This window comes from Excalfactoria chinensis, chromosome 24, assembly GCF_039878825.1.
Source record: "Excalfactoria chinensis isolate bCotChi1 chromosome 24, bCotChi1.hap2, whole genome shotgun sequence".
NCBI lineage: Eukaryota > Metazoa > Chordata > Aves > Galliformes > Phasianidae > Excalfactoria > Excalfactoria chinensis.
Window position 1 is genome coordinate 1,795,779 of NC_092848.1, and position 13,233 is coordinate 1,809,011.

The window sequence follows — 13,233 nt, forward strand, 5'->3', positions numbered from 1 at the left end:
TGCGAGGGGAGAGAGAAGAGGAGAAACCTTGCGGGATGCGATGGAAGTGAGTCATCTGACAGGTACTGCCACCGGGCCAGCCTGTAATTAAATCCAACCTACCCCAGTGTCTCCACCGGAGCATATGCCAATCATTCCCTGTGGCATTTTCACACTTCTTATCTGTCAGACCCGAACTTACTTTTTTAGATCAACTTTGAAGGCTTAATTCTGGCAGGGAGACGCAGGGGGCCAGACAGTCTGTGCTGCCTCAGTGCAATGTGAAAGGGGGGGGGGGGGGGGAAGCTAAGCTGCTTTGTGGGGACCAGATTTTCAGGAGATGGGAGCTGGTTTTTCAAGATGGGGCCAGGTTTCCCAAAGAGCTTCGGTCCTGGCAACTCCCAGCGTGTTTTTCAACATGTAGCTGATGGATTGCTGCTGCTGCTTCAGAAACTCAGCAGGAGACACTCGTCCTAAAAACACTGGGACCCTATGAGTGCATGGAAAGAAACCATGGTGAGCGCATGGGTGTTGGTGTTGAGTCCTCCAAACCAGTTAGTTCTCGTGTTTCCTGGTAAGCCGAGCTCTGCAGGTGGCTTTGCCCATTGGCACAGGGGTCACAACGTGTGCTATTGTGAACGAATGCAATCAGTGAGGCTTGGAACTGATCAGGAAAGCAGTGGACGGGTTGGGTTCCTCTCCAAGGGACGCACCTTTGACAACAGCATTGGGAACCCTGGGGTGAGTTAGGGTTTAAAATGAGATTGTTATTACTCTGAAACTGGGACTAAGTGACCATCACCTACATCTCCAACACCCTCCTGGCTACAGTTAACTTTATGAAATGGGAGTTTGCTCTGATTTCCCAGAGGGGTGCAGCTTAGGGAAGCATGCTAACAAGCTCACGCTCCCATCCCATTCCCCAGTTGCTTGTAGGATCCCCCACACATTCTGGAACAGAGCAGGATGTGAGGTGCTCTTTTCCAGCTCATCCTGCAGTTTCCCCATCCACCACCTTGCTGGCAGGTGGGAGGGCACCGTGCATCCCACGGAGCTGCAGACAGCACACGCACACCCTGCGCTCGCTGCCATGTGCCCCACACCAACGTGTGGGGCTCTGCTCTGGCACCCAGTGCTCACCCACACGGAGTGCCCTCTTCCAGATCCTTGCATGAGCCACCCATGACTCCATACCCAGGAATGCTGCTGCCGGCCGGCCGCCTGCTGGGGATTGCATCAAGCCCATAAACTCGTTCAGCACAGGATGGGGCGGCTTGGTGACACCTGCTTTGTGTGCAATGTGGCACTTCTGGGGACGCCCGCTCACCGTGGGCTCAGGAAGAGGGAGGAGAGGGCTGGTGCATCATCCTGGCGCCAGGTGGCACAGGGTGCCCACGGCCTCAATGTGGCTTTCGGGACCTTTTCTGCTCCCCTACAAGCTCCCCAAGTCTCAATTTTGTGCTCAATTCTCCAACTCTGTAGTTTTTCCAGCTCCTCAGCCAGAAAGAATCCAGCTGGAAAGAAGGCAGTTCTGCTGCGTTAATGGCAACCTGCGTCCTTCACTCTTACAACTCCGAGCCCTTATTTTTTGCCTTAAAAACCAATGGGAGCTCTCTCCATTCTGCCATTCTTCCATCACCAGGGCCATATTCCCACTTGGTTTGTGCTGCTGGCCTTTTCTCCCTAGAGGCAAGAGAAGGGATAGGGCTGTGCCTCCCTCCCTGCTGCTGTGGGATAGCAGGGCTCACCTCTCCCTGCACGGCGCCTGCATTAGACTGGTTGCATTACTGGAGCCATCTCTGTGTGGACTGTAGACAGAGCCCCAGGTGCTCTGCTCTCAGATGCAGATGTCCTCGCTCTGAACATCTGAAGCTGGGTGAAACAAACACCACCCTTGACGTTTCTCACATACATTAAAGGCTAAGTGGCTGATAAGGAACCTGCTGGTTTCTAGCCTAAATTTATTAATGTCCAATGTATACAAACTCATCCTTGTCGTCACATTGTCTGTCCTTCAAGTCCACGTTGCTTTTCCACCTCGTGAGTGTTTAGGCAGAGCCTCTCCCCCTGCAGAACCATTCCCATGTACCTGTGAGAGCCTTGCTGACTCCCCCAGGCTCTCCAGTTACCCTCGTGGTGCTGCTTCTTGATGGGAATGATGCACTGTATTCCAGGTGAGATTCCTCAAAGCCATAAACAAGGAATACCCAAATTCTGCTGGAAACACTGAGGAGAACGATCCCAGGATTGTATAACCCACGCGCACGCGTTCTGCTGCATCCCATTGGCAACTCATGGTCATCCCAGGGCTCTGTAATGCACTCAGGTGTTTCTTTCTGCTGGAGGCAATTGCTTTCTGACCCAACCTGAAATGTTCAGTCATTCTGGCCCAAGCCGTGTGTCTGGGTAACTTCTCTCTTCAGGTGGAAAGACTTAACTCAAGAGTTACCCAACAAGGCGAAGGGAATTGATAGGATTCATCCAGCTCCGGGTCTTTCTTTAAGAACCTCGTGATGTATTTGCACTGAGAAGCTGGAAAAAAAGCTGCTGGGAAAACCTTCTTTGGGAAGAAATCATCCCAGTAAAGAAAATGGGACAGTGAACAAGGAGGCAGGCAGTGAACTGGGACCAACTTTGAACCAAAGTATTTGGACAGCCCTTGAGTTTCTGGGTTTCTGCCTGGGGTTGGGAGCGAAACCTCTTCATTTCATCCAGCTTTAGGATGGTGGGAAACAGTCAACATCGTTTTTGTTTTGTTTGTTGTTTTCTTCCCTTTCTGAAAGAGCTGGAAATTTCAAAATCCTGAAACTCATCCCAAAATGAAACAGCTGGAGGTTGCTCAACGCTCTCCGTTCCTACCTCCACCCTAACCCGATGAGTTACACGGAGGGTGTGACAACTGGGATCACGCTGATCCCCAGGTGCTGGAAGGAGCCACATCCAGCAGCTTCTCCCTAAGTAGGGCTCAGTCCCTGTCAGCTGGTAAACCCATCCCAGCCGCGGGGAACAGCCCATTCCCTTGGCTCACCTCTATCCCAGCACCACTCGGGGCAGCATCGCGGGATGCCACAGCTTCTCCTCATCCCACGTTGTTTGTCTCCGTGGGGAAATCCATTGCTTCTCGTTTAAATAAGAGCCAGATCGAGCTGTCAGCGTCTCACACTTCAAGCATCAGGGCTTTTCTCTGTATTCATGGCAAAGGTTGGGGTTATTACCGGAGAGGTGAAAATTAGATAATAGCGATGTCTCAGGGGTGCCAGCAGTCCTGGACCGGAGCGATTCTTTGTTTTGAGTGCATCATAATTCCCCAGTGACTGTTGGCTGGAGCCTGGTGTCTTACTTGCATTTATGGGCTGCGAGTGGATGATTATAGAAAATGCAAGTAATTTATGAAGTGCTTTGGCTGAATAGGTTTGGCCTGGGAAAGAGTAAAATTAGACAAGGCAGCGTGAGCTGTTCCAAATCGTGAACTCTGAGTTAATTTCACTTTCTTTCCTTGCAATGTGTCCAGTAACGCGCAGGAGGAGGAGCTGTCACCCATGGAACTCTTTGGCTGGTGAATTAGAGCCAATAATCTCAAACACCCCCACGTTATCGCAAGATGTGGCTCTTCCATCCTACAAGGGGCAATACAAGGAAACCTGTGAGCTTCAGGTCAGTGGGAAAGCTGCAAGGAGAGCTCAGCTCTCCAGGCGCCATCGGCTGGGTGATGCTGCCTTTTCTGTTGCCTGATTTCTCGGCTTGGCATCTGCATGGGCTGGAGGGGGAAGGTATTTTTGGGACCCATTTGCTCATGATATTTTCATGATAGCATCTCTGGTGGAAGCTCAAAACTCTTCCCCCTCCGCTTTGCATTCAGCACTCCTCTCCAGCACAACAGAGCTGAGGCAGGGGTTGAACTGGCTCCAGCCAGGCAGCAACCTACAATTAACCAAGCATCTCCGGGATGCCATCAACACAGGATTCCCTTTGATGAAGCGTCGTATCCAGGTAACCTGTTCCTAATCAAACAAGACACCTGGGTGCACAGGAAAGGGCACTGCCGGCCATTCCGGGAGCGCTGTGGGCAGAGCAAACAGGAAGCAGAGGGACGGAGCATGGCAAGCACTCCACCTTGGCCCAGGGGTGTTGGGCAGGTGACGAGTCACATAGAGCTGGTCCCTCTCCTGCTCTGGGAGTGACGCATTGTTTTGAACTTGAAATTCCAGGAGCGTTGATAGTCCTTTTGCTTTAAGGATGGCAGCATAGCTTGAGGTTTTTGGGGTTAAATCCACAAAGGTGCTGACCTTCCTTGCTCTCTCCAGAGCCCTGTGGGATCTGGGGACAGGGCTCAACCGATGAGCTTGGAGGTGACAAAGGAAGGATGGTCACCTCTTGAGGGTGGGTTTGGAGTGCTGGATGTGCCAAGGGGAGGATGGTCTCCTCTTGAGCAAATGGAGAGCACAGCCATTGCAAGCCGTAACTCACTGCGCCCCTCTCTGAAGCATGCTCCTTGGTGGAGGTCACCTCTCTCTCTTCCCACATCCTGCAGAGGGAGCTGGTGGTACTTCGAACTGTTTGCCATGAAGTCTGGTCCTGGTGCTTGCAAAAGAACGAGAAGCCAAAATACCCGCATGGCTTGGGCTGTTGGAGCCACCCATGGGACCTATGGCCTTTCTGTGCCTCTTGCAGCATCTCCTGGTGCTGGAGGTGGGGGTTGGATAAGGGAACTCAAAAAGGTGTTAAAGGGAGCATTTCCAGCATCTGTTTAGACCCTCCACTCTGGAGTTCCTTTCTCTCTTTGGATTTCCTTCCTCTTCTCCCTCACCAGAACAAATGATGAACTCTTGACTGAACCTTTTGGAGAGCCGGGTCTAAGGAGAATAGATAATCCAGATCCTGTGAGTGGAAAGATGAATCCCATCACTGATATCTGGGTATCTAAATCCCATCACTGCAGGAGTGTGGCTAGATTCCCTTCAGACACGTAGCCACTGAAACCACTCAGGTTGAAGGCAGGATGTTGCAATCCTAGGAGCACTTCCAGCAGATCTCCTCTTGGGCCAACACTCAGGGAGCAGAGCTGGGGTTGCATGCAATGAGCTGAGCAGCCACAGCCACTTCTGGGGGCTGATGTGCTTTGCAACACCAACAGCCACCAAGGTCTTCCATGGTCTCCTTGGGGAATGCTGCTGCTCTGGGCCTCTTTCTCTCGTCGATGCTTTGCTGTTCTCAGCGACTTGTGAGGGAAGGGCAGACATCAAAAGCTCGATGGGAGCATCCAAAAGTTCATCTGAAGCACGCAGACCTTTAGCATTTGTAACGGGAAGTTGGAGTGATTTCAAGCACTCTCATCCCACCTCCTGGCGCTTCTGTTTCTGGTTAGGGCCAGACATAACCACAAGAACAAGCTTTCTCACGGTGTTTCAGCACATTTCCTATTGGTCCTGGAGGAAAAACTGGAAGAACGTTTGAAATTAAGAGGACATTCAGCCTTTGTAGGACCACAGGCTGTTTTGGAAACAGGCACGGGCTCTGAGTGTTGATGGGTTGAGCAAATTCACTCTCTTGAACTGGTTTGCACCATCCCAGCTCCTAAGTATCCCCCCAGACAAGGAGAGCTGACTTTTTTGCCTTGAGAAATGAGTCACAGTTCTGCAGTGGGTCCCCGTGTTACTCCAGGTATCTGGGAAGGACTGGTCCATCTCTTGGCCTCAACAGCCCATGGAGAATCCTTCCAATGGGAAGAGACCAAGAACTCACTGCGCCTTCCTGCCAGCATGGGAGATGAACCTTTGTCCATGTAGATATTCAGCCATACATTTCTGATTGCACTGAGTGCACGCTGTGCCATTAGGATGTATTTTGCTTGGGATCTGAGTCCTCTAACAGTTTTCTATTTGTTTTGAAGATCCAAAAGCATCACACTGGGAAGAGGCAGCCGGCTGGAGAGTGATGGGGCACATCAGGAGAAGGCTGGAAACCACAGAGCTGCACCTGCGTTTGGCATTGGCTCCCTATGAAGTGCAGGTAGAGTTTACTTTCCCTGTTTTATCTTTGCAAAGCCTTAATCACGGAGTTGCTGCAACTCCTTGCACAAAGTTAACTCAGAGGAAATCCCCAGATCAGGTCATCCTCTGCACTCAGGCCCTGATCCTCCAACCTGAGGCCCCTCCGACCCTTTTTAATCCATCATTCTGTGTTTGAATGTGGCTAAATACAGAAATAAGTGCATTAGTCCCAGTTATCTACCAAGACAGGGGGACAGGGAAACTGAACAAGACCACACAACAGCCTTGCTTGGAGCACATCCCAAATCCCCACCCGTGGGGCCACGCTACCTCTCCCTGGGCAAAGGGAAGCTTCCTGGGACAACCCTTTTTTCTCATAGGCCCTTTTTTTTATTATTCTTTAATTAAATTTTGGTAGCATCCTTTTTTTTTTCCTATGATCCTTCCCCTGTTCCTCAGGCAATGCTCTGAGTCCATTGGGGCGCGTTTCACACCCGCTCCTCCCCTCTTCTCCTCGGCCACCCTACAGCTACGCTGCCGTCAACGTGCCTTGGTTTCATCCATCCCCCAAGCTGTACATCAAAGGCTGCATTTGCTTAGCTGCTCGCTTCCCTGGCAGGCTTCAGGGATTAATCACACCCGGCCCTGCGTGAAAAGCGTGACCGTGTCACAGTTGTTTGTGTCAGATGGGAGCTCTTCTGGTTTATCGTGCTGCCTTTGGCCTCCATGGATGCTCCATTTCTGTTGTTATTTCAATAGGTGCTCAATGGAAGGTACCAGCACGTGTAGTTCATGGACAGGTTGGGTATTAGGAGCACTTTCTTCTTCATCAGCACAGGGAGGTGGGATGTCGCCATCCCACTTGGGGACATGGCATGGTGGGGTGGATTGGGGTTGGATCTGAGGGGTCTATTCCAGCCTTTAGGATTTGATAACATCCTCGATTTATTCAGCTTGCTGGTGCAGTCGGGAGTCCGTGGTGCAAAGCTGCATCTTGCCATGGTAGGTGCTATGCAAGCAGCAATCATTTCTGCCCCTGGAGCTTTGTAGTCTGGTAGAAAATGAGGAAAATTAGTGAATAACTCCTGAAAAAAAAAGAACCATGGGACAATACCATGATTGCTGTCTGTCTCCATCCAGCCCCATTTGGGAGCTGCCAGCTTTGGAGGCCGCCACAAGAAGGTTCAAAGCAGCCTTGGGAGGAGAGGACAGGCTCTGCTGGCACCCGGAGCGGGCACTGGGGAATTGCTGGTGAGCTGGTGACAGCTCCGCATGGGCTGGTACCCTCAGAGAATGAGGGTTGGGAGCCAAATCTGAGGCTGGATGGGAGTGAGGATTGTTCATGGACTTCAGCTGCTGCTTGGGTGTCCACCAAGCTCCAGGAGCTGGGTGCTGAGGGGTCTTTCACAGGGATAGAAGATGTGAAGTTATGGGGTGGGGAAAGCTCGTCTTCACCCAACGTGGGCCATTGGGTCAGAGCTTTCCTGGAGATGGATTCCATGCAGACAGAAATGCTCAAGGATCAGCAATGGGATCCTGGCTGCAGTGGGATTGTAGCCCAGATTCTGGAATCCTGGGCACTATCACCAGCATCAGCTCACAGTGGCAGAAAGAAGCCGCAGGAGAGAGCAGCGCTATTGAGAAACAGGCGCTGCCCCGAGGAGCTTGCAAAAAAGCTGGGAGGGGAAGTAAACAGAGCAGGACAGGATTGCAGCATCCTACCCTGGCCTTGTCCAGCAGCCTACATGCCCCGCGCTCTGCTGGCATCACACCCAGCTCTGCTCTGCTGCACTGCAGCCCAGGGATGCAGTGTGTGATGGGAAGAGGAGATGCCACGATGCTCTACAGTGAGCAGGGGGTCTTCTGAGCCTGGGGGACACTTGGCACATTCATATGGAGAGCTGCAGGATCCCCAGGGCTTGGGGAGAGTGCTGCTGGGGCAGTGCAGCTGCAGGGTCCCCAGGAGGATGCCCATTCATATAGACAAGGGACAACTGCAGCAGATGATGCGATACCGAAAGCTGTGCAGGGATGATCTTGTTCTCCCACTAACTTTAAGATCTCAGCTTCAACCCTCTGCATTTGCCTTCCTCTCTCCTTTGGCAAGATAAGGATCCTGGGCAGTCAGGGGTGAACACCCTGCGTTGCATCCTCTTCCACAATCAGTGTCACCACCCGCTGCATGCTGAGGGAATGGGGAGCTGGCATGGGACAGGGGAGGAGGCTGCCTTCCTGTGGGTGTGTTTTCCAGAGCAGGAGAGAAACCCGGAGGATCCTACAGCAGCCAAACAAGGTGACTCCGTGATGAGGAATGCAGGCACAGGCTCCATGCATGTGAGATGGAGAGAGCAGATAGAAGGGCAGATGCAAAAGGCCTTTGATTAGGAGGCAGCTGGGGGAGGAAGGGTCGGTCCCACCATCACCAACCAGGGTGGGATGGTGTGGAAGTGATGCCCAGTTAATCGGCAAAGCTCATTGCTATGAGATTATTGCTGCTGGTGTCTTGGTAGGACCGATAAAGCTCGTAGAGAAGCTGTATTCACTGTATGAATGCAGCACACAGTGTGGGTATTTTTGCCCCTGTGCATGCTGCCATGCTCAGCCTCTGGCTGGGAGTTGCTGGGACCCTCCTGCACTGGCTTCCAACCCGACACAGGGCTGAGCTGCACATGTACTCAGCCTCATCTGCCTTTGATCTTAAGCCCTGTCAAGAAGGATGCTGTGCAGGAATCTCGCCCATCAGGTACCATCCAGAGGCAGCTGCTATGTCACCGCTGTGACCAATGCCTGACAGCTCCGAAAGCGCAGCCTCCACCTTCTGCCCTCGGGCTGGAAGCAGCATGTGAGGGCTCAGGGCTCTCTGCTTTCTATCTATGGGCACCAACTGGCAGAGCATCTCCAGGTCCCCAACTGCGTGTTGGAGCTGCTGTGTGTTCCAGGTTGATGGGCTGCTGCCCAGCAGGGAGGCTGGAGGTTGTCCATCGCATCCTCTGTTGGTGCCCAGGCTGTGGGTACCGCGGGGGTGTCTCTGGGTGCCACCCAGTGCCAGCGCAGCTGCTTCGCCTCCTCCATCCTCCTCTGCTCCAATATCCGGAGTGAATTCTCCCGGCTCGAGGTGGGGAAGCCACTAGATGGCAACGTTACCTGCAACGCGGCCGCGTTGCTGGGGACGGAGCCGTTGGGACCCCGTCGGGGTGCGAGAGAAGGCGGAGAGCTGCGGTACATCCCCGCGGTTCCGCTGGCTGGTTCATCTCCATCAGCCAAGCAGCTGCATCATCACGAAGCGTCAGAAGCGTCGGCACACGGGGCTCACACAGCAGCGCTCGTGCGCTCACGTTTGGTCGCCGTCCTCGTGGCCTGAAATGCTCTCAAAGGGTTTCTCAGGTGATGCCCGGAGTGACGCACCCTCGTGGTGCTGCTTCTTCCCGCAGCCCCCAGAGGTGGCTGAGACCTTTCTCTGCTCATCACAGCTTTCTGCACATCTCCAGCTGTGCTGCATCTCATTGAGGCTCTCCAACAGACCCAGCCTGGCTCTGACCCAGCAGGAGCACGGTGGGAAACATACATGCCTTCATCTCAGCCTTCGGTTATTAGTGCTGCCCATAACCCTGTTACATGAAATGCTAAACCATGCACAGACCCCACGTGGTGGTGTTGGCCCTAAAATAAGGAAGAGGATGCAGGAATATGGCAGCGTGCTTCTCCAAGGCACGGAGACGTCAATGGATTCACTTGCACGGTGTGCAAGCAAGTGGAGCTACAGCAGAGATGAGATGTGCTCCTTGAGCTGGAGCTTGCAGCAATGCAACCAGTGGAAGAACAAAGAGAGGACAGTGCAGAGCCTGGGGATGATGGACTGTGGTGGGGAGGTGCTGCCCTGCTGATGGCTCTGCATCCTCCCATCCCCAGTGCCTCCAGGTGCTCGGTGTTATTTTTCTTCCTGATTTTAGGGCTTTTGTTCCTCCTTTGAGCTCTGTAAAAGCTGTGCAGCTTTTGTCCCCACACCACCCTCATGGTGCCGGCCACAAACCTCTGCTCTGCGTGACCCAAAGCTGAAGGCACCACAGAGGGGTACCCAGGGTGGGATGGCACACACTGAGTGGTGCCACTGACACACTGCAGGTGGGGGGGGGATCAATGGGAAAGGCATAGAGACCACCAAGAGACCCTCCAGGAGGTGAGAGTGAGGCTGGAGATCCCAAGTCCCATCTCCCCCCCCTCATGTCTCCTTTGTGGCACATGAGCATGACAGCTCCAGGCCGAGGCATGCTGCCCGCCCTGGCAGTGGGGCTGCAGGTCTTTCCAGCCTTCCCACCTCCCTGCATGACTAACGGGGCTGGCTGGCTCCCAACCCTGTCAGGACGGGACCCTGAACCACGTCGGGTGGCCAAAAGGAACCGGAGAGCCCAGCGTTGCCTTCCTCATCCTCCTCCTCCTCCTTCTCCTCATTGCTTGCCAGGGCCAAGGATGGCCGTGGTGGCCCCATCCCCATTGGCCCGGACAGGATGGCCGCTCCCTATTACTCATGGGGATGATGTGGGGGGATGCAGGGGCGGAAAGTTGGAGTGAATGGAAAGTGGGCATTGGCCGCCAGCCTCGCTGTCCCATGGCTGCAGCTGGGCTGAGCTCAGCCCCACACCACGGCCACCCTGGATGTTGCTCTCAGCTGCGACACGCAGGACAGGCTGCTGGGTGAGCGTGCACGTCCTGTGTGTGCTCCTTTACCCCCCTGACCAGGTGGTTTGGCAGACCAGCTCTCATGAGATGGAGGAATTCACACTCCCTATGGGAGGTGCCCTTTGGGGCACCCAGACGTCCAACACTCCTTTCCCACAAGGCACATTGCCCTGCCTGGCCCCAGGACTCCCACAGAGCCATCAATGCAGAGCATGGCTGGCTCCTTAGTGGTGTATTCAGACTCATTTTCTGCATCATCTCCATCCAAATCTCTCTCAACAACCCAATGCCCTCCGCAGGGCCGCCCCTCGCTCCCATGTCACGCATCCATGCAGCCCCGTGTCCTTTCCTCCCCACCACTCTGAGCTCATGGAAAGAAGGTGTGGGCGAGCACTGGGAGCTCTGGCACTGGACGAGCCCACATGTGGTGCTTCCCCATCCCACGTGGCCATGAGGTCATCTCCATCGGCGGCCCATAGGGGCAATAGGGCAAGGATGGATGTAAAGTGAGGCCGCTGCTCCATCACCCTCCCAAATGCAGTTGGATGAGCAGCGAGAAGCAAACCCCAAACTGATGGTTATTATGGGACGAATGGATGCATCTCTGCAATGTTTTAATGAGAAAAGATGTTGCCAGTGTGAAAAAAAAATCATTCTTTCCAATGAATCAACATTTTCCTCTACAGTTTTTCCCTTTTATTGCTTAGTGTTGAGCAGCTCCGACCTGCCAGCACTTCTGGGCTCCCAAATGGGACTTTGGGAACATCCGACCAGAACCAGGTGGGATTTCCCAAACAAAGGCTCCTCTGGGAGCAGTGGGTGGTGAGAGCTCAGCTGTGCTGTATGGGGTGATGCCTGGCTTTGTGCAGGGTGGGATTGGGTTACAGGGCTCAGGCTGGGAAAGCTCATCTGTGGGGCACAGGTGGATTAAGGAATTCCAGTCCCCATTCAGTGCCCAGTGAAGCACGACTAATGGGGTGATGCAAAGAGCTGGGGCGGCTCAGGATGGGAGGGTGGTGGAAGCAGTGGGGTTTCCCACCAGGACTGACCTCAAACTGTGTGCTCCCACCTTTGGATTAGGGTCAAGTTGGTTTTATGGGGCAATGCCGGCACAGGCTAAGGGCAGGGAAATGTGTGTCACCTCTGGAATGGGGACACTTCCATTGGGAGAGGAAATAATCCTCCTGGATTGCTGAGCTGGGTCAAAGCCTGGGGATGGGGATGGGATGGGATGGGACGGGACGGGACGGGATGCGATGGGATGGGATGGGATGGGATGGGATGGGATGGGATGGGATGGGATGGGATGGGATGGGATGGGATGGGATGCAATGGGATGGGATGGGATGGGATGCAATGGGATGGGATGCAATGGGATGGGATGCAATGGGATGCAATGGGATGCAATGGGATGTAATGGGATGCGATGGGATGCGATGGGATGCGATGGGATGGTACGGGACATGTGGGACAGTCCTCCCACACCAGAGCCCAGCTTGGGAGCACACAGAGCCCCCAGCAGTGCTACATTCCCCAGAGGAATTCCCCCTGGCTATTCCTGGGGACACTTTTGCACCTGAAAGCCATTGGGGTGGCAGTGATCCCGTCCACCCTGCTCCCTCAGAGACTCATAGGCGCCTCTTAATGGGACTTTAATTATACATCTACCGTCACCATTTTTTTCTCTCCTTCTGTCTCTCTCAGTAGCTCAGCTCCCCAGTGATGTAAATACTCCGTGTGTGCCGTGGGGACTGTCAGCTCCACTAATGACCACCTGTGAGGCTGCTGGTGGCGTGGGGACACGCGGGTGACACCACCCCGTCTGGCTCAGCAGTGTCCCCAAGCCCAAGGCAGCAGCTTTGCCTGCAGCCCCCAGGGAGATGCTGTGGGACGAGCAGAGTCCATGTCCTGCATGAGGACCGTGATGCTGGGCTGGTCCTGAGCAGCAGGATGATGACATGAAGTGGCTGGTAGCCTGAAGCACACAGCAGCCATCCCCAGCAGAACATCACACATGCCCAAGGTGATGCCTGGTGCACTGTTTAGCATCACTCCATCCATGAGTGCTGCAGGCACAGCTGGGGGGGCAGCCCCCCATCCACTGATGGGTATGACCCCAAGCAGACTAGAAGCAGCCATATGGGATGAACCATTCCCATGACCACTCATTTTCTCTCTGTTAATTAGGAAGGATACAGGGTCACCCATCAGAATGCCCCCAGTGCCTCTCCAAACCCACACGTCCCATTGGGGTGTGTGTGATACTGGTGGGGATGAGCACCTCCTGAGCACCACCCTGTCACCAAGCCTCCACATCCACCACAAGGTTCTGTAATGGGAAAATGGGAAGGCACTGAACGCAGACATCCTCTTCCCCATGTCCCTGTGTCTCCCTTCCCTATGTCCTTGCATCCATGGGTCTGTGTTCCTGTGTCACCCTGTCCCCATGTCTCAGTGTCCTTGTGTCCTGTGTCCCTATGTTGCCATGGCCCTGCGTTACTGTGCCCCCGTGTCTCCATGTCCATGTTACCCCATCCCTGTGTCCCCATGTTCCATATCTCAGTGTCCTTGTGTCCTGTGTCCCTGC